The 26,943-nt window shown below is 35.2% G+C and overlaps 1 long non-coding RNA gene across 1 annotated transcript; it reads left to right on the plus strand.

Annotated features, from left to right (window-relative positions):
- Positions 1–24,055: 24,055 nt before the first annotated feature.
- Positions 24,056–26,198, plus strand: LOC140164065 (uncharacterized). Its single transcript, XR_011860484.1, has 3 exons — positions 24,056–24,169; positions 24,670–24,776; positions 25,647–26,198. It is a non-coding gene; the product is annotated as an uncharacterized lncRNA (long non-coding RNA).
- The last annotated feature ends 745 nt before the right edge of the window (positions 26,199–26,943 follow it).

Here is a 26,943-nt window from a genome sequence, read left to right on the forward strand (position 1 = left end):
CGTATTACAAGATTTAAATGGAAAAACAAAGACGTCTTCATAATTTTGCTCTATAAAGAAAGAAGAATAACTGTAGTTTGCCTTTATTTGCAGCACGTTTATCAAGACCAATGTGGAGGATTGTGCGAGTAATGTGATCGTGCACTTATCAACCGCCAAAGCCTTTATACGTTGGACTGAATTTGAGACGAAATATACTCCATTACAAGAATTCTCATCCGGAGGTAGCGTAAATCCCGTTTCATATTCATATGAAAACCTACTAAAGTAACTGTCACCTGATAATGAATATGATTGAAAATGATCATAACCTCGAACATCGTCAACATCTCGTATGTAAAATTTTTCGCTGTACGATTTACATATAGCCGATGAGTATTCAAAAAAGGAAATTGGTTTGTTGAACGTCCCATTAGAAAACCAACTAGTGAACTCACTAAAATAATATGAGTAAGAAGATGTGAAATGTAGCTGACTAACAAAACTGAGGGGTGAATTAGAAGATAAACCACAATTACCAATGCAAGAGAAACAAGGAGTACTTAGAGAACACAAGATTATTAGTGTTAAAACTCGCTTCAGATACATTGTTAATTCTTACCACTCTGTAAGTGGTATCAGGGTTTAATCGTGTTGATTACCTCATTCCGTTTGCAGAATTGTAGTTCCGAATTTTGACGCTGTGTAACCTCATACAAACTACTTAATCAAGTTCAAAAATCTTCTTAAAAAGGTAAATCCGGTGCGTCGACGTCTTACCCTACTGTCAAACTAACATTGCAATTCTTTATCACTGGTGGGATAAATACCGGGGTTAAATATTCGATGCCCTGAAGGAAAAATAATAGATATATACCGTAAAATAATATAATGAGAACAACATTAATAATGAAGATGATGATGATGATGGTTATAATGATGATGATGATGATGATGATGATGATGATGGTGATGATGATGATGCAAGTCATTCTCTAGCTAAATTGTATATATGTTACAAATCGTGAACACCTAATTTTGTTTATATGATACATTTTTAGGCATGCGCAATAGAAAGATTAAAATGTAAATATATTACATTTTAAGAAAAATCCGACTTCTGCGCATTTCACTGAAGTGATGATGATGTTTATTTTGTATATTTAGCACGGCAGTAATTAGCGCCCTCTGTGTTACATTAATGTTGCTGTTGGCCAATTTTATACATTAAGGTTACTGTTGGTAAATGTTACATTAAGGTTAGGGTTAGGGTTAGGATTAGTGGTCAGGGTTAGGGTTAGTGGGTTAGGATTAGGGTTAGGGTTAGGGTTAGGGGTTAGGGTTAGTGTTAGGGGTTAGGGTTAGGGTTAGGGTTAGGGTTAGGGGTTAGGGTTAGGGTTAGGGTTAGGGTTAGGGTTAGGGTTAGTGTTAGGGTTAGGAGGTTAGGGTTAGGGTTAGGGTTAGGAGGTTAGGGTTAGGGTTAGGGTTAGGGGTTAGGGTTGGGGTTAGGGTTAGGGTTAGGGTTAGGTTAGGGTTAGGGTTAGGAGGTTAGGGTTAGGGTTAGGGTTAGGAGGTTAGGGTTAGGGGATTAGGGTTAGGGTTAGGGTTAGCGTAACCTTAAGGTGACGGGCTGTCTCTACTAGGTGACGGGCTGTCGATAACGAAAACGTTCTGTTCTGTTATCGACAGCCTGTCACCCATATCCATACTTAGAGACAGCCCGTCACCCATTTCACACTTTCTACTTTTTTACATTTTTACCCCATAATTTCCCTCATTCTTCAGGCCCTGCCCTCTATCGGTGGCTAATTTACAGTTTAAGCTTGTTTGCTATTGTATTGGGAGCAACATTGTTTCTTTATAGGCCTGCGGCGCAACCTTGAACAATATTGTCCTTGAGCTAACGCCCCGTAGCCACCCCAGCCAGCCCCATACCTCATTTCAGTTTTTAGCTTAACAAAATTCTGCTTTTTATAATTTATAGTGTCACTTATTAACTCAAATATTTATTAACTCTCTAAAAAAGTACTTACTAAAGTGAATTTTGATCAACAGAGGGCGCTATTTACTGCCGTAAAATTTGATGATGATGATGATGCTCCTTGACTACTGCGCATCCATTCTTGCGCATGGTCTAATTTGTATCATATATACATTTTAACTGCTTTGACCATTTGTATCATATGTACAAAATAAGAATGAGAATGGGTTGGATGATGATGATGATGATGATGATGATGATGATGATGATGATGATGATGATGATGATAATTTATGATAATAATGATGATGAAAATGATGATATCCTCTGTCTGTATAACAATATAACGACAACAACAACAATATTAAAAAAGACGGTGATGATTATGATGATAATGATGGTGATGAAGATGATGGCGTAAATAATCGATACCCTTTGTTCTAAGGAAGAAAATAGTAAAATACATATTCCGTATAAAATATGAGGACAACAACAGCAACAATGAAGAAGATGATGATGATGATGATGATGATGATGATGATGATGATGATGATGATGATGATGATGATGATGATGATGATGATGATGATGACTGTGAATCCAAGGGCCGAGGATTCGAAATCTGATGTCCAACTGAACTCGGCTGGCTCTTTGTGCCCTTGTGCAAGGCACTTCACATTACTTGCTAAAGGCCCGGTCACACTATTACGAATAGGGGTGAACGGCAAGCGACGTTAAGCTGCGAATTGCAATTTTGAATTTACCGTCACTCATCGTGGGTTGCCGTTAGTTGTCGTTGACGAATCCGTTAGCGACCGCAGACGGTCGAAATTGCTCATCGGCAAATTTTCAACATGTTGAAAATTTTGTGATGACAAAAAGTAGTTGTGATTCCGTTCAGATTTCGTTGGAGACCGCAACCCTCATTTCTTTGACGTTTCCATACCGTGCGAAGCCGTCTTTAGTCGTTTTGAGATCGTCACGATTTCGTTGGTAGTCGTTGTCAACGACCATTGACGAAAAAACAACGGACGGCAAGTGACGTCACATCTCGAACCCTGACGACACATTGCGGCAAATGACGAAATTGTAACGATCTTGGTGCGACAGTGACTTGCGAATTTTGTGCGGAGGGTGACGGATGTTGACTGTTGATGGCGGGTCGTTTGCGAGTACCTGCGCCATGGAAACGGTGGTCTGGGATGGGTTACGATTTTTAAACGATGGTCCACGATTTTAAACTTTTTGTGCGATTTTTGACATTTTTTGACGTCAGTTCGATTTCAAAAGACAGTCCGGCACGATGCAATTTTGAAGTTCATATAGAAAGAAATATCAATAATAATCAAAAATATAATATTTTTGATTATTATTGATATTGATATGTTATTATTATTGATATTGATGTTAATATTTTGATTATTATTGATACTGATATTAATATTTTGATTATTATTGATATTGATGATAATATTTTTGATCATTATTGATATATTGATGTTAATATATTTGATTATTATTGATACTAGCGGGATACCCGCGCTTCGCGCGGGTCCCCGCTAGATGAGTAAATGGGAGCGTTCACTATAACAGGAAGAATTACTGAACAGGTAGAATCATTGAAAAGGTACATTTTTTATTTATCTAAATCTGTCTCTTCTTACATTTTCTTTTTTAGTTTCTTCTGCTTAGCATGTTATTTATTTATTTAACCCGTTCCCATTATAAATCTGTTCTTTCTTACATTTCCCTTTTAGCATCTTCTTTTATTTGCTGCTTGTGATTTCCCGTTTCCATGTTTTTTACTTAATTCTCTTATCATTATTTTAGCTTCTTTTTTTCTTACATTTCCTGATTAGTTTCTTTCCTTCTTTGTTTCGTTCCCGTTTCATTTAGTTACTTTAACCCGATGGCCTAATTACTCGTACCTTTTTGTCCTCATTTTAATTTAATTTTTCTTTATTGTACCACTTCATGTTGTTTATACAACACACATCTTTTTCCTGTATTTATTACGTCCTCTCATAGCGTGTCTGCGGACGTGTTCACCCGATATCCCGTGACCCGTCCATGTACCTTTTTGTCCTTTATTTTTCCTTCTTTCCGTATTATCATGTCCACTGGTCTCTGGCTCGCAAGTCTTGTGGCTTTGCGCCGTTTACGCGCGCATTGGCGTAATGCGCATTACGCACGCAGCGCCAACGCGCTGCCGGCCAGCTGCAGTGACGCGTAGGCTGGTAACCGATTTTCATAACAAAAACCTCGTTTTTACCCATATTTTCACTGTTTTTGCAGCCAATTCTTGACCGTTTTCAACCAAATAAAGTTTAAACACGTTCCCGTATATTAGACTATGGGACATGGGCATTTATCTTTCACTTCCGTAGTCCACTCTTGGGCAGAACATAAAAACATAACAAATCAAGAGTAAATATATGTCTGAATTAATATCCAAAAAGTTCCCACGTTTTACTTTACTCATTTAGGAGTTATTTGGGGTTAAAAATGTGTTTTTCGTGATTTTTTTTCCATTTTGCCCAAAATGTCAAATATTAAAATAGCTGTAACTTTAAAATAAATTGAGTAGAAATTTCATTTCTATTGTAGATGTTACATGTCATATGGATTTCCAACACTGGTGAATAAAAATGTCATAGCACAACTCTAAAATATAAAAAAATGGCAAAAACCATATTTTTGTGCTATTTTGGTCAATTTTTGACCTAAAAATGTAATTTTGCATGGGAAAAAAAAATAAATATATATTTTCTTGATTTAAAAAATATGTCATTATATCAACCTAGTTATTCTGAACAAAAAAGTTAATGATGGTGAATGTCTGTGACCTATAGTTTTTGATCTATGGCCCTTTCAAATTCACATATGGACTAAAATAGCATGTTTTTGTCAATTTTTCCAATATTAGGCTGAAAATGGTACTTTTTTGTAATTTTAACAAAATTTTCAGTGTTTGGAAAGGGGGAACTTCACATATATTATGGATATATTATAGTACTTTCATTTTAAGCTAGTTGTAGATCCACTGGTAGCTCGGTTTCCATGGCAGAAGCAATTATATCGTCAATTTTACTACTTTCAATGCAGCAAAATCATTTTAGTCATCATTTTACTGCATTGAAAGTAGATAAAATTGCTGCTACCACGGTAGTGGGCATACTAGTGGATCTTGAAATAGCTTAACTTTAAAGTACAATTACATGTTCATATTATTAATAAGTGAAGTTCCCACTTTCCAAAAACTAACAAGTTGGTTAAAATGGCCATAAAGGACCATTTTGGCGTAATATTGGAAATATTGAACAAAAACATGCTATTTTAGTCCATATATGAATTTGAAAGGGCCATAGATCAAAAACTATAGGTCACAGACATTCACCATCATTAACTTTTTTGTTCAGAATAACTAGGTTGACATAATGACATATTTTTTAAATCAATAAAATTTATATTTATTTTTTTCCCCATAAAAAAATTACATTTTTAGCTCAAAAATGGCCGAAATAGCAAAAAAATATGGTTTTTGCCATTTTTTTTTTATATTTTAGAGTTGTGCTGTGACATTTTTATTCACCAGTGTTAGACATCCATGTTATATGTAACATCTACAATAGAAATGAAATTTCTACTCAATTTATTTTGAAAGTTACAGCTATTTTAATATTTGACATTTTTGGGCAAAATGGAAAAAATCACGAAAACACATTTTAACCCCAAATAACTCCTAAATTACACAGTAACGTGCAACTTTTGAAAGTGGGAAATGTTATATTATTGATCAGTGATATAATAGCTATATTTTCATGTATAAACCATCCTCTACCCAGAAAGGGAGAACGAAAACTACTTTCTGAAGCACTTAGCAAGCCTTGTCCCATGGTCTATATTCATCGATTTCCCGTATGAATTTGGCGACATTTGGATCGAAACTGACGGAGCCTTTATAGTGATACATACATAGATAGATAGATAGATACAACATTTCCCTATTTATAGTAAGATTTATATAATAGTTTGGATTATTATTGATATTGATTTTGATATTTTGATTATTATTGATATTTATATTAATTTTTTTATTATTATTGATATGTGTAATATTTTTTGATATTAATATCTTTGAGTATAATAATTGATATTTATGTTAATATTTATGATTGTTATTGATAAGAATAGTTTTGATTATTATTGATATTGATTTTACTATTTTTGATTATTGTTTTGAACTTGGGGGTACCTTTGTGTTACATAGTAAAAAAATTAAATGTTTCAAACATTTTACCTACACGTCTCATTTGAAGTGGTTCATCCTCCTGAGCATTTTGACACCGTTTTTATGGAAATCGGTTAAAAAATGAGAGAGTGCGAGCAAAAACAATCACAAAGTAGGTGGGATTTAACCCATCTCTTTTTTCCACATTTACAATCATTCTGAGCAATGGGGGGTTTTAGATCAAATTTACGATACAAATCCCGCCTCCTAATCCTCCTCCTCCTAATCCTCCTCCTCCTAATCCTCAACTACCCTTGGCACATTTCATGCCAAACGTGGAAGCCGATGTATTTTTGTGTGCCCCATGATTTCAACTACTATGGTAGCAGTGCAGCTCTTCCCCAGTGGTATCCCCCCCCCCCCCTGATGGGGTCTAGCTCACACACTAATAAGGGTAAAATTGTGAGGGGAATGTAGATGCATGTTGATAAAACCTTTTTTATTGCTTTACTTGTAAAAATATAAATTTTTGAAACGAGTTCGATAATTTCGTAAAAAATAAATAAATGTAAATGACTTAAGGGAAGGGTATGAACGTTTGGACAGTATTTATTGTGGGACATTAGAGCACATCAGACATATCGAATTGCATTCTGAATACGAAGAATCCATAATTTTTGAAATTCGCAATGTAATACACATTTTATGGCAAATGATTAAAAATTGATATTTTTTGATATTTAACAGTACTTGAAGTAAACTTTATAAATCTGATGATTTATACTTAAAGTGTATGTAGGTGAGATGAAAAGCCGACGTTCAATTGAAAATTTTGACCTTTTGTATTTAAGATATAGATTATTTTCCCAAAACACCCACCCAAAAATAAGTCTTTTTGGGGAATAAAATCCATATCTTCAATATGAAAGGTCAAAATTTTCAATTGATCGTCGGCTTTTCCTTCCAGCTACATACACTTAAAGAATATATCATTAGATTTGTAAAATTTACTTCGAGGACTGATATATATGAAAAATGTGAAAAATATCAAATTTTAATAATTTGTCATAAAATTTGTATTATATCGTGAATTTCAAAAAATGAAAATTATTTGATATCAGAAAGACATGCATCGTATTCAGAATGCAATTCGATATGTCTGATATGCTCTCATGTCCCACAAAAATACTGTCGAAACGCTTAAAACGCTCATTCCAGTTCCCTTAAGGGCTGGGGTATGAACGTTTGGACAGTATTTATTTTGGGACATTAGAGCACATCAGACATATCGAATTGCATTCTGAATACGAAGAATGTCATTCTGATATCAAATAATTTTGATTTTTTGAAATTCGCAATTTGATACACATTTTATGGCAAATCATTAAAAATCAAACCACAAAAATACTGTCGAAACGCTTAAAACGCTCATTCCAGTTCCCTTAAACATCTTGTTGCTGTAAAACAAAAATGGAAAATATGACACTATATTAAGCTACCTGTAATTGCACAAATAGTGATCATCTACAACGCTCTCTGCCTCGCACTACCCCCCCTCTCTCTCCATCTCTCCATCTAATCCATCAACGAATTATATACGGTAAATTGATGTTTACTTGCTTGAATATGAACACATATACGCTTGGTACGGTATTGCCTGCACATTCATTTATTATTATCTTACGACGCTGCTATTTTTGACATAAACAATTGGCTTCATATTTGATGATATCTTTATGAAAGCGTTGTTCATCGTGACATCGGTATAATTGTAACCAATGGATTACGTAACAAACAAACCATGCAGGCCGAACGGTAGGTTAATTATTATGATAAAGTATAGGTACAAAGGATATTACGAAAAACACCGTACATTTTAAACAAAAAGAAATTTCTTATTGACGCTAAAACTAAATAAATCACATAAAGTTGTTGAAAGATAGAAAATTTGTTCTGCGTATTTTGATGCCTCGTGATGCCCCACTCTGTACAATGTGACTTTATCCCCCAAACTTATACCAAGTTGAAAAAAAAATAGGGAGCTTTTCAATGGTGACAAGATTATGAAGATTTACATTGATTTTTCACTCGAAGCACGCCGATTATGAACACAGGGCAACGTGTTAGTCTGTCACGCTGTATTGAGCCCGTTACAAAGGCGTCGACAATAAGCCCAATCGCCATTGTAACTTCCGGTTTTTGAGAGTAGTTTTGGGACACTTTGACCTCTGACATGTCGGGGAAATTGACGTAATAATTATTTGTTTATTTATTATTGTCATAATGTTATCATTAAAATATTTAAATAATTAATTTATCAAATAATAATATTTTTTATAATTTGTATTAATTATTGCAAAAGTTGTTTGAGTTGTTATAAAATTATTGTATGAGTTGTAAATTGTAAAATTATATTCATTGTAATTCTCTTTAATTATATTCCTTTTATATATTTTGCAGGGCCCCGTGTTAGACCAGCTTCGGCTGAATCGGGCTACCCTGGGTAAACATGTTGTAAATAAATAAATAAATAAAACATTTTGATGATATTTTGTACATACGAAAACCATTTTTTCTGAATTTTCCCAATAGGTCAGAGGGCAAAGTGTCCCAAAACTACAAAACCTGTCCCACAATGCATTGAAAACCTCCAATGCCGATTTGGCTTGTTGCCCTAAAGGAAAAAAATATCTAAATTGGTCACTTTTGAAGATATATTTTGTTATTTAAATACGTAAAGCTTGGGGACTAAAATCGCAGAACAAAATTATTCATTTATTGACCACCTTATTTTGTAATTTAGTTTGGGAGTTCTGCATGTAGACTGCCCGACCCCTTGTCTACAGATTATCATGTGTGCTGTCTGTTGCCTAATGATTTAGCAGATAAGACATTCCGCAATTCCAGAATCATGATGCATCATGGGTAATATTTTCCGATGAATTAAAGATAAACACGACGAGACTACTGCACATTTTCAATGGGGTGAACTTTGACGTTTGCATAAAAACGTTTTGTACCGGAATTTCGCTGACAGTCAGGTCTTCACAGGAAATGTTTTTTGTATTTCACAGGAAATATTAACATGTAGGAATGAATGAAAATGTTTTACAAAATGTGTTTTTGAAGGAAGTGCAAAGTTGGCCGCCATTGCAAATGCACTGCAGCCTCCTCGTGTTTATCTCCAAAAAAATCGGCAAATATTACCCATAATGCATCATGATTCTGGAATTGCGAAAAGGCTTATTGCCCCTAATCTGCCTCTAAATATTGTTTAAATATTGTGTGCGGTTATTAGAACGGGACGCAAAGGGGTGATTTTTGGTTTGGGATCTTTTTTCCCTATATTTAGTGGAACCAATGTTTTTGGCATCCTTACACCTCAAAGAATAAAACTAGAATTGGTTCCATTTTTTTCTTATGCCCCATTTTTTATTCCTAGCAATGAGAGGAACAATTTGAGATATATTACAAAATGATAGAACATATATTAACTTTTGGTCCCATTATGCACCAACATTCTTCCTTGACAAGCCATTTCAGCAGCTGTGACATTTTGACCCCTGACCCACGTTGTAATATTGCACTATGATGCTTAGGACCTAAGACTTAGGCTGCATGAACTCTAAAGGGGGATATGACGATACAAATATGCACTTAAATGTTTAATTAAGTATAGGCCTATTTTGGGGATTTTTAATGTTAAGGATAGTTATTTGAGACCGGTTTCGATGAAATCGGACTATTTTGTAATTTTGACCTCTGTGTATGAAATTCCTGAAATTAAGCACCGTAGAAAAATATAACATTGACATTTTTATTCCGTGTGATGAGACAATTTGAGATACATTACAACATGGTGGGACTATTTCAAAGTCTTCCCCTCACAGTGACCTTCGACCCCTCGTGGGAACCACATGGGGCACAGAAAAAATGGAACCAATCAAATTGTTAGCCAAACATCAATCTGCTGATTTTCTGGACAAAACATTAACAAAACGTAGTTATTAATTGTTTGCCAAACATTTATTTAATTCATTTAAGGGATGGGGTATGAACGTTTGGACAGTATTTATTGTGGGACATTAGAGCACATCAGACATATCGAATTGCATTCTGAATACGAAGAATGTCCTTCTGATATCAAATAATTTTGATTTTTGAAATTCGCAATGTAATACACATTTCATGGCAAATGATTAAAAATTGATATTTAACAGTACTCGAAGAAAACTTTATTAATCTGATGATTTATACTTAAAGTGTATGTAGGTGTGATGAAAAGCCGACGATCAATTGAAAAATTTGACATTTCGCATTGAAGATATTGATTTTTCCCCAAAACACCAAAAAAAAAAAAAATTAGGTCTTTTGAGGGAAAAAATCCATATCTTCAATATGAAAGGTCAAAATTTTAAAGTGATCGTCGGCTTTTCCTCCCAGCTACATACACTTTAAGAATATATCATTAGATTTACAATATTTTCTTCGAGGACTGTAGTTATATATGAAAAATGTGAAAAATATCAATTTTTAATCATTTGTCATAAAATTAGTATTATATCGTGAATTTCAAAAAATGAAAATTATTTGATATCAGAAAGACATTCTTCGTATTTAGAATGCAATTCTATATGTCTGATGTGCTCTCATGTCCCACAAAAAATACTGTCGAAACGCTGAAAACGCTCATTCCAGTTCCCTTAAGGGCTGGGGTATGAACGTTTGGACAGTATTTATTTTGGGACATTAGAGCACATCAGACATATCGAATTGCATTCTGAATACGAAGAATGTCATTCTGATATCAAATAATTTTGATTTTTTGAAATTCGCAATTTGATACACATTTTATGGCAAATCATTAAAAATCAAACCACAAAAATACTGTCGAAACGCTTAAAACGCTCATTCCAGTTCCCTTAAACATCTTGTTGCTGTAAAACAAAAAATGGAAAATATGACACTATATTAAGCTACCTGTAATTGCACAAATAGTGATCATCTACAACGCTCTCTGCCTCGCACTACCCCCCCCCCCTCTCTCTCTCCATCTCTCCATCTAATCCATCAACGAATTATATACGGTAAATTGATGTTTACTTGCTTGAATATGAACACATATACGCTTGGTACGGTATTGCCTGCACATTCATTTATTATTATCTTACGACGCTGCTATTTTGACATAAACAATTGGCTTCATATTTGATGATATCTTTATGAAAGCGTTGTTCATCGTGACATCGGTATAATTGTAACCAATGGATTACGTAACAAACAAACCATGCAGGCCGAACGGTAGGTTAATTATTATGATAAAGTATAGGTACAAAGGATATTACGAAAAACACCGTACATTTTAAACAAAAAGAAATTTCTTATTGACGCTAAAACTAAATAAATCACATAAAGTTGTTGAAAGATAGAAAATTTGTTCTGCGTATTTTGATGCCTCGTGATGCCCCACTCTGTACAATGTGACTTTATCCCCCAAACTTATACCAAGTTGAATAAAAAATAGGGAGCTTTTCAATGGTGACAAGATTATGAAGATTTACATTGATTTTTCACTCGAAGCACGCCGATTATGAACACAGGGCAACGTGTTAGTCTGTCACGCTGTATTGAGCCCGTTACAAAACGTCGACAATAAGCCCAATCGCCATTGTAACTTCCGGTTTTTGAGAGTAGTTTTGGGACACTTTGACCTCTGACATGTCGGGGAAATTGACGTAATAATTATTTGTTTATTTATTATTGTCATAATGTTATCATTAAAATATTTAAATAATTAATTTATCAAATAATAATATTTTTTATAATTTGTATTAATTATTGCAAAAGTTGTTTGAGTTGTTATAAAATTATTGTATGAGTTGTAAATTGTAAAATTATATTCATTGTAATTCTCTTTAATTATATTCCTTTTATATATTTTGCAGGGCCCCGTGTTAGACCAGCTTCGGCTGAATCGGGCTACCCTGGGTAAACATGTTGTAAATAAATAAATAAATAAAACATTTTGATGATATTTTGTACATACGAAAACCATTTTTTCTGAATTTTCCCAATAGGTCAGAGGGCAAAGTGTCCCAAAACTACAAAACCTGTCCCACAATGCATTGAAAACCTCCAATGCCGATTTGGCTTGTTGCCCTAAAGGAAAAAATATCTAAATTGGTCACTTTTGAAGATATATTTTGTTATTTAAATACGTAAAGCTTGGGGGACTAAAATCGCAGAACAAAATTATTCATTTATTGACCACCTTATTTTGTAATTTAGTTTGGGAGTTCTGCATGTAGACTGCCCGACCCCTTGTCTACAGATTATCATGTGTGCTGTCTGTTGCCTAATGATTTAGCAGATAAGACATTCCGCAATTCCAGAATCATGATGCATCATGGGTAATATTTTCCGATGAATTAAAGATAAACACGACGAGACTACTGCACATTTTCAATGGGGTGAACTTTGACGTTTGCATAAAAACGTTTTGTACCGGAATTTCGCTGACAGTCAGGTCTTCACAGGAAATATGATTTTGTATTTCACAGGAAATATTAACATGTAGGAATGAATGAAAAATGTTTTACAAAAATGTGTTTTTGAAGGAAGTGCAAAGTTGGCCGCCATTGCAAATGCACTGCAGCCTCCTCGTGTTTATCTCCAAAAAAATCGGCAAATATTACCCATAATGCATCATGATTCTGGAATTGCGAAAAGGCTTATTGCCCCTAATCTGCCTCTAAATATTGTTTAAATATTGTGTGCGGTTATTAGAACGGGACGCAAAGGGGTGATTTTGGTTTGGGATCTTTTTCCCTATATTAGTGGAACCAATTCTAGTTTTTGGCATCCTTACACCTCAAAGAATAAAACTAGAATTGGTTCCATTTTTTCTTATGCCCCATTTTTATTCCTAGCAATGAGAGGAACAATTTGAGATATATTACAAAATGATAGAACATATATTAACTTTTGGTCCCATTATGCACCAACATTCTTCCTTGACAAGCCATTTCAGCAGCTGTGACATTTTGACCCCTGACCCACGTTGTAATATTGCACTATGATGCTTAGGACCTAAGACTTAGGCTGCATGAACTCTAAAGGGGGATATGACGATACAAATATGCACTTAAATGTTTAATTAAGTATAGGCCTATTTTGGGGATTTTTTAATGTTAAGGATAGTTATTTGAGACCAGTTTCGATGAAATCGGACTATTTTGTAATTTTGACCTCTGTGTATGAAATTCCTGAAATTAAGCACCGTAGAAAAATATAACATTGACATTTTTATTCCGTGTGATGAGACAATTTGAGATACATTACAACATGGTGGGACTATTTCAAAGTCTTCCCCTCACAGTGACCTTCGACCCCTCGTGGGAACCACATGGGGCACAGAAAAAATGGAACCAATCAAATTGTTAGCCAAACATCAATCTGCTGATTTTCTGGACAAAACATTAACAAAACGTAGTTATTAATTGTTTGCCAAACATTTATTTAATTCATTTAAGGGATGGGGTATGAACGTTTGGACAGTATTTATTGTGGGACATTAGAGCACATCAGACATATCGAATTGCATTCTGAATACGAAGAATGTCATTCTGATATCAAATAATTTTGATTTTTTGAAATTCGCAATGTAATACACATTTCATGGCAAATGATTAAAAATTGATATTTAACAGTACTCGAAGAAAACTTTATTAATCTGATGATTTATACTTAAAGTGTATGTAGGTGTGATGAAAAGCCGACGATCAATTGAAAAATTTGACATTTCGCATTGAAGATATTGATTTTTACCCAAAACACCAAAAAAAAATTAGGTCTTTTGAGGGAAAAAATCCATATCTTCAATATGAAAGGTCAAAATTTTAAAGTGATCGTCGGCTTTTCCTCCCAGCTACATACACTTTAAGAATATATCATTAGATTTACAATATTTTCTTCGAGGACTGTAGTTATATATGAAAAATGTGAAAAATATCAATTTTTAATCATTTGTCATAAAATTAGTATTATATCGTGAATTTCAAAAAATGAAAATTATTTGATATCAGAAAGACATTCTTCGTATTTAGAATGCAATTCTATATGTCTGATGTGCTCTCATGTCCCACAAAAAATACTGTCGAAACGCTGAAAACGCTCATTCCAGATCCCTTAATATACATTGCTACTAAAACGTTTGTCAAAAAATTGCCGATCACAATGTTTGTCAAACATTTATAGTCAAACGGTTTATATTTAAACGGATAAGGAACCAAACGTTTGTTAAACATTTTCGTAAACGTTTGACAATTTTTTGTCAAACGTTTGGCGAAAGCGGCTATATATATTTGTTTGAAATAGGTCATGAATTGGCAAACCACACCACTCGATCTCGATCGAGTATCTGTGCGAGCCACTCCGCGTGCATACATACGGCACGCGCGGGGAGCGATTATTTTTTTCGTACATCATTATTTGTAAATTTCTATTTTTTTTCGTTTATCAAAATCAAACACGGAATAAAGCAAAACTCACTGAAAAAATAATATTTTCTGAAAAATCAACTGATTTTACACGTACATGCGTTACAAATTTGATGTACGAAAAAATTAATCGCGCGCGGGGAACCGATAGATCGACGTACGTGCCAGAGGCCAGTGGACGCAATATACGGAAAGGAAAAAAACAAGGAAAAGAAATGGAAGACAAAAAGATACATGGATGGGTTACGGGTAAGGTACGGGGTTATGGTATACGGGAGGGAGATTCAGGGATTATGAATAAAAATAGCAAGGGTACGGGAGAAAAAAAGGAGGCTATAGCAATGGGAACGGGATTCAATAAAATAAATAGATCAATCATACTGCAGTTACTGTTCATTTTCCTATACACAATACACTGTGCTCTCACCATTGACGTGTGACCTCTACAAACAGTGTATGTTAGAGGTATAGGGCATTTCCTAGTTAACGTCACTGTGTGAAAAATAACCGGCCAATATTTATTGTACTCTCTGAAAATCTAGGGAATATAGTTTTGTAACATGTCCTAAATTGGAAATATTCGCACTTTGGTGTTTTAGCAAGTAGGGCACGGCATGGCCTGCAAAATTCCCTGTGTAAATCGAATGCAACTTTTAGTGACTATCACTCACTTGTAGACCGCTCTCTTCCGAAGGGCATTAAAGCTAAACCACTGACGGATATTTTTTGTACTTGCTGTCAATCAAGAATAATGTATACATTACATGTAGGCTAAAAACTGTGTATGTGGGGCATCTGCAAATGTTCGTACCTCCCTGATATGTAAATGACAGATAACAGCAAAAACAGCTCCCATACCTGTCCATAACAAGTGGGTGATTATTGATTGGCAAGTGCCATATTTGGGCATAAGTGCAGTCCACCATTTAATGTGGAGGATAGACTAGACTTTATCGATTGATTTTGCTGGAATAGTTTCCTGTTAACCAGGTTTAAGTACTACAAAGGTCGAATCATGTAACAAGAAAATGCGAAATCACAAGCAGCAAATATACAAAATGGGAGCAAAATACGTAGAATAAAAAAAAATAAAAGCTAAAAAGTTTTAGATAAATAAAGTTTACCTTTTCAATGCAGAGAAAGAAAAGATACATGGATGGGTTATAGGTACGGGGTTATGGTTAAGGGTACAGGATGGAATAAAGGGGTACGAAGACAACAATAATCGCAAGTTTGGTGTGGTTGGTGATCAAGATGTTATAATGTTATTGTGTGTGTGGGTAAGACGATTAAATAGCAATTCGGCATAGTCTGTATGTCACATGTTCGGTGATTCTGTCTGTTTTAGCGATCGCTCTCGTTTACATAGCTAATGGGGGCCGCGCGAAGCGCGTATATCCCGCTAGTGGGAATAAAAGTATTGTAAGTCTTCAGAAATTGACTTTCGCAAGTCCATGTTGAAAAGCATTGTGATATATATAAAATATTTAGGTACAAAAAACATAAATAAATATTCTTACTTAACATTAGGACTCATATTCAAATCATGCTTCACATTAATACAGGTGCTTTAAGGGATTCGCAAAATAACAGAAATGGTACAGTATCTACCGATTTACCATCAATCCAGTTTCGAATAAATGTCATCATTTATTGTTTGGCAATTGCAATCTTTGTTTTCTCTGGCTTCTGTGCGTGTGTGATTTGGACCATCGCTAAACAAAGTAAGATACGAAAAGTTACTGTTCGACCTAAAATACACACACCCGCCATTTTAATGTTATTATTAACAGTGGCGTAACTAGAAATTTTCATGGGGGGGGTAAGCAGGGGCAAACATAATAAATGAGGGGGCAGGCATCGTTCACGTTGTTTGGTTTTGTAAGCGCGTCAACACCCTCGTCGCACTGGGCGACACGAGGGTGGGTGGGTCTGAGGAGTCTTAGTATCTGTTTGGTATGTGTCCCGGAACATTGGCGTAGATTTTCTTTTTGACATTGGGGGATGGGGTTGAAAAAATTGTCTTTGAAGTATAGTTATATTTCTTATAAAATGAGCAAATATGAGGTAAATTAATGACTCCCAGAAGTCTTTACCTTTTCATTTAGGGGGCAAACAGGGGAAAGATTTCAAATCTGGGGGCTCCTGCACCCCCCCTCCTCGCTAGTTACGCCACTGGTTATTAATGCATGGTCTTTGTTTCTTTCTACATTAAGGTTTCCACCGGATAGTCTGTGGTTAGTCTAAGAGCACCCTTGACCATGCGCAAAGAATAATTGACACACATCGTTCTAGCTAAATCAGAAAGATGTTCAAATGTGATGCGTAGATATCTCAAAATTACCGTCAAATTGGATAGATTTACCGAAGAATAGTTTGTGAAGTGCTATAGTTATATTAAAGGTCCGTAACCCGATCAACAGCATCATCCCCTGATTTTTTTCATTGTTGATGAGGTTTTGGTATCACATAATAGATACGATTTTCTCATTACTATCCTGAAATTTGACGCTCCAAGTCGATGTTATTTCCGAAGAAATCATGAAACACAGCGGTTTTTACATGCTATCATTTTGTAAATAATAAAAATTACTTCGGATTTCTGGGCAGGGAATTAATTGCGAATCATCAGTCTCCTCAACAGCTACTTTGGTTTCGCGTCATACACATTCTGTGAAAAAAGTGAACCACACTAACTGCTGAGGAGACGGTGCGCCGTATTTAGTTATAAAAATTCCACGATGGACGTAGTGGGCTAAATGGCTCAATTGGTTAGCGCATTATGCTTTACCCGAGAGGTACCCGGTTCAACACCCGGTATTTTTTTCCTCTCCATTTTTAACCCAAACTTTTTTATATTCATTTGAAATGTACATATTGCAAGGGAGCATTATACAGCATGTCAGCATTCGTCATACGAACGGGAATTGTTGTTGTTGCTTGCCTGCCCAGAATGCAATTCACGCATACCAAGGTATTGGATTGCAAATTTGGCTATTTATTCACATTTACGCTGAAAATGCTCTCGTTTTTTTTTTTTTTTTCATAAAGGGGGAGATATTTGATATTATTATGTAATTTTAAAGACAATCCATATCCAAAACCAATAGGGTTACCCCTTTAAGTAATTGGGAATCGGGAACATTTTAACAAATCAATGTTTTTACCTACCGGTATTACAACTCGTGAATTATATTACTGAAAATGCCTGAATGACCTTATCTACTAAACATTTAATGGTTCCCCTATGAACTATAGCCCTCCTGCAATATGGTGCTTTAATAGTCTAGACCTGGAATACACACACTCGAATCGTCACGTGATTTCAGTCGCCCCTCCCATTATTCAAAATCCCGGATGAAGTTCCTAAAGTCAGGTGGGTGATAAAGAAGTGTACATCGACAGCTTAAGCTTCCTTTTAGACGTCAGCCCCGCACAAATATAGATGGCGGATACCTTCTAAATACGCGTAAGATAATACGCCTAACCTTTAATACACAAGAATTTCGCGGTAGATTTAAATCAACGAATCAGACCCTCGTCGGTATAGGCTAACTCCACGTATACACTCCTTTCGAAAGCCGTATCTGTGGCCGTATCTTACTATACTATACTATAAAACAAACCGACACAAGTAGTTAATGTAGTCTTTTTTTGAGTTGAGGTCAAAGGTCACGATGACGTCACTTCCGGGTCAAAGGTCAACCGAGGTCAAAGGTCATGGGTCAAAGGTCACGATGACGTCACTTCCGGGTCAAAGGTCAGCCGAGGTCAAAGGTCACGGGTCAAAGGTCACGATGGACGTCACTTCCGTGTCAAAGGTCATCAGGGGGTCAAAGGTCGATTTGCATATTCATGAGATGGGCGTGGCTTATATGAATATTCATGAGATAGGCGTGGCTAATTTGAATATTCGTGGCTAATTAGCATATATAAATATTCACGAGATGGGCGTGGCTAATTAGCATATATGAATAAAATTTTGAAAAAAGTTGAAAAAAAAAAATGAAAAAAATCAAAAAACAAAAAAAATTTCAAAAAAAAAAATAAAATTTCAAAAAAAAAAAAAATTTCAAAAAAAAAAATTCAAGAAAAAATTTCAAAAAAAAAAATTTCAAAAAAAAATTTCAAAAAAATTATAAAACATTTTTGAAAAAAAAGAAAACATTTTTTTAGAGTGACCCTTGACCCTGAAGTGGCCTTTGACCCGAAATGACCCGTTTTTGTTCTAGAAACACCGAAATTTTAAAAATAAGGAAAAATTTGCCTAAAATAACGCGTCGTATCGGGCGTATTACGAAACCCATCGGCGTAAAATTCGGTATATACGGTAAGGGTCGAATTACGAGCTATCCGCGGGGGTCGAGGGGTCGAAAGGACGATGATTAATTTTGTCTAGGGAAATATCATATCGAGGTAAAACTTAAAGCCCTGATCATGCTACACGGAAGCGACCCTCGACCCGGAAGTGACGCCGATTGCACGATAAAATGCTTCAAAATGAGTCAAAGAGCTGGGTAATGTAGTGCATTTTGACCATGAATATTTCTCTTTCGTAGACCCGTGTGGAGTATTCGTATTCCGATTGTGAAGGGGAATCGCGATATGGAACCGGATAAAACCTGTTCTCCTATAGTAAAGAGTCACTCTATTTTTGACGCATTTTGAAATAATTTGTTAACCAATTTAAGCAATTTGTTACGCTTTGACACATTTTAGGAAGCAATGATGCATTTTTGACGCAATTTGTTACCACGCAATTTAAGCAATTTGTTACGCTTTGACGTATTTTAGGACGCAATGATGCATTTTTGACGCAATTTGTTACGCTTTGACGCATTTCGTTACGCGATCGACACATTTTGACGCAATTCGTTACGCGATCGACGCATTTTGACACATTTCGTTACGCTTTGACGCATTTCATTACGCAATCGGCGCATTTCGTTACGCAATCGGCGCATTTCGTTACGCTTTGACGCATTTCATTACGCGATCGATCATTTCATTACGCGATCGACGCATTGGTGTATTTTGCTGTATGTGATGGTGGTAGTGGGAGGTGGTAGGACTGGTTCTAACTGGTTTTAATCCAGTTCTACCCAGCAAACACAAAACGTTTAGAAAACGTTTTCTCTAGGTTCTAGTTTGGTCTTTTACGTCTTCGTCTTCCAAAACGTTTTAAAAACGTTTTAAAAACGTTTTGACTTGGTTGAAATATTGTTCGTTTTACCATGACGTTCAGAAAACGTTTTAAAACGTGACAAAATATTTCGATTTTTACGTTATTTTGCCACGTTTGTAATACGTTATTTCCAGAACGTTTTCCGAACGTTTTGTACAACGTCAATTAAATGTCTTTCTAAAGCGTTTAATTATTATTTCATATTATCAAAATGTTTTAACACGTAGCCTTCTCTGGTTTAAGGCACTGTATGGTCGTAAATCCTGGGGACAGGGGACACACGTCCGCATACACTTTGGGATATCAAATGTCACCCCACCCGTTTTCGGCAAACACTTCCCTGGTGTAAGTATATATTTACTCTAAAAATACAGGCAATAGGCCTATTCGGTATTATACCTTGATTTTTGGATGAAATAGTTTAGAATTGAAATTTTCTCGCGCTCCGCGTACTTCATCGAATTCAAATTCACCTTCATGTTCACATCCAATTCACCGTGATTGGGGGCTAAAATAGTATAACAAGTTTTGTGTGAATAATACGCGCATCTCCCCGTAAACTTGACCGGTAAAAAGCAATTTATCTATGTCATACCCCTGATATCTGGTACGTCAGCAATTAACAGAAAGGAAAAAGAGGAGCTATCATGTCAGAAGACTGAGGAAAAGGACGGAATCGAAGGATTGAAGAAAGTTTAAAAAAGACAAGATACACATGACAAAGCCGACTAAATATTAAATCAACAGGGATTAAATAATTCCTTGAATTCTTATGACAACCCCCCACATATCAAAGAAAAAAAAAAGTGAAAGAAAAATTCCTTGTTGTTTATAGATAGCCCTAAACGCCTTGATTTGGTATAAAATAGTGTAAAATTGCATATATTTGCGCGCTTCGTGGGAAATGAACCCAAATGTGTATCAACTTTCACTTCAAAATATGAAACTTAATGTTCGCCTGCTGTGCGCGCATAAATCCCAGCAATTGTGAAGTCAATGATGTCTGTATATTGTTGATGAATACAAGTTTAACTGTTTAATTCTTTATATATGTGCATCAATCCCCGGGCATCAATCAGGAAACATGTACCTAATTTGGCAAGTGTTTCACGCAGTCCTTTTTATTATATCTCATCATCACAGCACGGTTCAATTATATGCATTCGACAACATCACTTCTCGGACGTTGACCTCAATTTGTAGAGTTAAGCTTTTGCAACCAACATTTTAAAGTCAGCCTAAGCCTAGCATAAGCTGCTGGTTAGTGAGGAACTGTGTCTTAGAGATTGTGATGTATGACCCGGGTGTTTGACTTGCTTGACATCTTTAAGTGTGACCTATATAAAAGTTTTATGGTTTTGTGAATCGTCTGGCAACCCAAAATTCAAACCTGGAATGTGACAAATTATACGTTTCACACGATCGTTTATGCTGGCATGCTGTTCTAAGGAATATATACATCAAGTTGCTCATCAAAAGGAACTATTTGCATCTGTTTCGTTCAGTTCTACCAAACAAAGGTAAGATTGTATTTTATTATTACTATATTTCCATTAAACATGATAAAGCGTGTATGTTTTTAGTCCAGTGAGTCAATTTTAATCAGTGAAGTACAATGAGTAACATATGCATTGTATGGCATCCACAATATAATGACGGTTGATGTAATTTGAATTCGAGGAAAGTCTTTAAAAGCTGAGGACTTAAACTTAATAAGATGTTTTTAATAGGATATTGTTTTTCTAATTATTATTTACCATTCTTGACTTAAAAGTATGTTGTAAGGTTTGATGATATTCATGGTTTAATTCCGTATTGGTACTACTAAATAAAATACTTGTATGTTCGTGATGCATTCGTATAGCTGGCCTATTCGTCGTGATTGAGCGCTTTATAAAATTGCAATCTCGAAATTGAAAAAGATCGGCGATGTTGTCAGAATTGAAAGGCCGTGCCTACAATTAATTTGATTGAAATTCAAGGTGGTTTATTGACTTGAGTTTTGTCATGTTTGTCAAATTGTTATACCTATTTCATAAGTCTATCTGACATAATGTGTTAGATGAGTATTAGATTAGCATGACACTCATGACACTCGATCATCAGATCGTCGGACAACTTAGTACCTGATTTAATTACAAGTAGGCTATATTATTATTCTCATCTATATCATATGTATATTTACACAGACAAATTCCTGAAAGTAGTAAGAGAAGTCATCAAGTATAAAAACAGAACACGTGAGAAGTAACATTAATAATTACAAGTGCAAAAAAGAGTGGCCGTTGTTACCCAATATGTAAGCAATATGTGATTAATAGGGAGTATTTAGCGCCCAAAAAATCACAACTTGAATAATTGCTTTAAAGTCAGGCAGAAGGGAGCTCTAAGGGTTTACTGGAAATCCATTGAAATGATTATCATGTTGCCGGTTATTGCACCCAGAGGTGTATTTTGTGCACCCAGAACTTCACCTGTACCACCTCAGTCTTGACCTATGTTCTGGGTTAGTCACAAACTCCAAGTCCATGGTTAAAGACAACAGATGGTATGACCTATAAATCATATATTACCCATGAAGTTCAAGTACGCTTATTTTTGCCCTAAACAATGGAATGTTGCAATATTTATGAAATGATTGCAAATGAATAATGATGTATATTGATTGCTTGGAAGTGGAACACATTTGTTTTAATTTTTAGTGTAATTATTATTAGGTTTGTGTTGCCTGAAAGCACTGAATTAAAATGGAACGTCTGAATTGCGCTTCTGTCTGAAAAGAATCAAAGAGATCGATGACCAGGACGATTCTTTAGCACTAGGTATGCATGCATAAGAGTTCAAAATGATTAAAAACAACTAGTAGAATTTTTAGCTGTAAATTAAGACCAAAATCAAGTTCATGTAGCCCCTGTAGTCATTAATTTATTCAAGTTACACATGCGAAACGCCCTGTTCCCATAGACTTTATGTGCTCCTCTTCCCATCCTTCCCTCACAACTTCGATCAACCACACATCTCCAGTAGTTGAAAAGCTATATTGTTCATATTTACAGGGTTGTTACTAATGTTAGTGGTTTTTTAGCTTTCAAATGACACCAACACAAAATATGACATTTTATCAATTAAACAGATCACAATTTAAAAATACATAACCCACCACCCTGTTTGGGTGGCGACTGGGAAAACGCATATCCATTAGTATTAGATTACCATCTCTTGTAATCTTAGTTGTTCTCCTTCGTATAAAGTTTTAAAAGCAAGACAATTTTGTAACTTATTTTGTACATGTAACATGTCATAAAATCATATAGGCCTTAAGGCCTGGTAACTGCTGGTTCAGAAGTTCAAGATAGTGTCCTTCGTTCTGTTGAAACATTTTTCGATGTGTTAAGAACATTGTCGAAAAATATCCATATTCCATATTTTGCAACATTGAAGTTTATCATTTGTTTAAAGAGTGATAGAGTTACGCAATCTGCTGTTTAGTTAGTTATCAATTAGAACTTTGTAGAGAAACATGACAAGATAGCTTTTTATTGTACCTGATTGAAATACAAAAAAAACTATGTCAATATTTTGGTGCACTCTTAACTATAAGTTTTGCTTTTTGCAAAACATGCACATGAGGGCCGCATATGTGGTTTTATATTAAAATTCCACTCAGCCAAAATTATTCCTAAAATATATAGGAATATCGAATAGACACGAGAGGTTCTTTAAATATTTTAATATTTCTCAGGAACTGGCATTTTATACCAAACAATCATAACCTGTGCAAAATATTCCCTTGTCTCCACCCTATACTACATGTAGCTTTAAAAACAAAATTATGAATTAAGATGCCATTTTCGTGTGTTCAAAAGTACACAATATGAAATTGTGGTTGATTTACACAATTGAAGTACTAATAATCATGATCATTTATAAATAGGCCATAATTCAAAATATGTTTGACATTTTGCACTTGCGATGAAAATCACAATAACTTTATTCAGTTGTGGGTCAAAGTATCACAAGATACTGAACCATCAACAACGGCAACATCATAAACGATATTGACTTCCAAATTCCATGCGATAATGCATTAAAATATTTAGCTTTGATTATGATATGTCTTTATTCCAGATACGACGTCGACACCTTAGTCTTGTTGGAGGACATGATCTCAACGACACCATCAGGAGGATGATGAGGAAGCTGGGAACGAACAATTTGTGGTCCTCCTGCAGTGTATAGGGAGAAAAGGCAAGCTGAGCATTAAAGATAGCCCTTTTTCTACAAAGTTATCGTCAGTAAGTTTCATAGGCCCAAGATACAATCTATGATTAACATAATATGTCAAATCACGTAGGCCTTTCCTTTTATTTCACAGTATGTTTCCAAACATTGGGTGAGAAAACAGATCCATAAGCTTCCATAGAGCTAAGATCGGCTAAGCCTAAACAGAATGCATATAATTTGTCATGCTGTCTGAACCAATCATAGTGGGTGTAATATACTCATCTCATATTTTGTGATTATAAAATTAAAATATGGATATTTAAATCTGACCCCTAAATCGGACGTCTGTTTCCAACTTGTTTTTTGTTGTTGTAATTTTAGATTATATGTGTATACTTTATTCATAAACTTATCAAATAAAAAATATTTCCTCTAAGACCACAGACCGCACGTATGGTAACACGTCGACATGTAGGCTTTTGGGAAATCCTAATATTGAGATACACACCGTTTATTTTGATAAAGGAGTTTAATTTAATACTGAACTCATATCATTTCCACCTTTCTATAGAAGCTTGCATGAAGAATCATCCTCAAGCTAAGGAGGTTGAGATAGAGAAGGGACTTGGAGATTATCTGAAAAGAACACCAAATCTTCCAGGTGGAAAAAAGTATAAAGTAAGTTCAAATATCATTGCTGAAATGCCAAATTCATTTATTTAATTCATGTAGGCCTAAAACAATGTCTAGGGATTATAATATTAGCACCCATTCTAGACACCACCTTGTCCTCTATTTGTAAACACGTTTAAATGCTAAACATGTTTAGGAATTAAATATGTCTTGTGTTCAGATATTAAACATATGATGTTTTGAAATTTGACATTGGTGTTTAGGTTTTAAACGTATTTACAAATTGAGGACAAAAAAAAGTGTTCAATCTCTAGACACTGTTTTTGCAGTGTATTACTATGTTTCTGTATCTGAATATCAAAAAGTGCATAAAATTGTTCGTTGAAATGTAAAATGAAAAAAATATCGCATATCGCACAGCTCATTTTCTTTTAAAAATAATGTTTTAAAAAAATAATAAAGCATAGCACAAAGCTATTTTACCAAATGTATCTGAGACATACTTTTTTGGACTTACATTTCACACACCTACGTGATGTTTCTTTCTCTATGGAGCATTTTTGTTTATTTTCACTTCTCTTAGGTTTTTAGGGGCACCATGCCCCCTCCCCACACACACCCCCACGCGCGCATTATGATTTCGTTATGGTTTATACAGACCTTGAAAGTTACTCAGAATTAATGATACTGATAATATAAATAAGTTGTCTGGATATCTAAGGGTGACCATAACCGGATAGAATTTTTTTATTCATAGAATTTCTTATGCCTATTTATATATATTTTGTCAGGGCTGCTATTTTAGTGAGCTGATAGATTTAAGGGGAATCGGGTTTCAGTTCAATTAAAAAATGATGTTTCCCAAAATGATGATCATGCTTATAAATAGATTGTTTTCCATTTTATTATCTATAGAAAGCTGGGAATGTGGATGCAGCGGTACCTGTAGGGGAATTGTAGGATGATGAGCGCGGCGAAAATGAACGTGGCCCCCAACAGGAAGAGGAAGAACAAGACTAGGGGACACATTGAAACTGAAGAGTGAAGACCACAGACACTGTACTGGTAAACATGCTAGTTTTACAACATTGTCGGACAAGGTGCTCACTGTCTATTGAAGTATATATATTCGATAAATATAAGGTTTAAGTTTAAAATAGCTGTGATTATATATCAGACTTTTATTTTAAAACATTTCTCATAAGCATGTTAAGATGTTTTTGTTTCTGTACTTATAGCTTTTAACTTTTCCTATCCGATATACGCTGGCGAAGTGACGTCCTAATCGGATTAACTACCATAGCAATAGATGAATACAATTTTTGAATAGATCGCTCTGCACTACAGCAGGTTGCACTCATCACCTGTCTTCAATCATATAATAGATTGAATACAATACCGCTCTTTTCAAACAGGCTAATCTTACAGGTGCAAGTGATTAGCATTTCTTTGACATATATGTTCAATGCATCGGTACCGCATGGACGTTGTAGGCCTATACGGGGATACAGTCAAAATTGTATTCATCTATTGCTATGGTAGTTAATCCGATTAACTACGTCACTTCACCAGTGTATAATCACACTAGTATTCGCTGAGTGCGTTTCCACAATCGCTGATTATTAAGCCTTTTTTGAAGTATGGCGGGCACAAAAGAGGGAGTACTTTGATTTGGGTAATCTTTTGTATGCTGAAAGAAAGCATACACAAGATTACCCAAATAAAAGTACACCATCTCCATTTGTGCCCGTCATACTCAAAAAGCCTTATTGTTGCAGCGTCGAGGTCCGTTCAAACTACGCCGCAATGCAGTGCGATGCGGTACCGATATATCGATTACTTTTTGCCTCAACTCAACGCTACTCGTCGCATTTCCAAGTTAAAATGTATTGAACTTCATTGCAATATCGTAAGTATTCTGCAGTGTGGCACCGCACCGCACCGCACCGCAATTGCGGCAATATGTACGGGCCTTTGGTCAAAGTTGCATTAAAGGCCATGTATGGCTTGCAACTTGACGCTCGAGGGCATGCTATAATCTGAGCCCGAATTAAAAAGACTAATTTGCGTCTGACATCCTGCCAACCAGACCGAAAATGTCGTACCGGTACTCTGACTTTAAAATTCTGCCTCAGATTACAGCGACTTATCGATTATAGTAACTATACCGTGATTTTAATTTGCTATAAAACTTTTGACGAGAGCATACTTC

This window comes from Amphiura filiformis, chromosome 11 (genome assembly GCF_039555335.1).
Source record: "Amphiura filiformis chromosome 11, Afil_fr2py, whole genome shotgun sequence".
Classification (NCBI taxonomy): Eukaryota; Metazoa; Echinodermata; class Ophiuroidea; order Amphilepidida; family Amphiuridae; genus Amphiura; species Amphiura filiformis.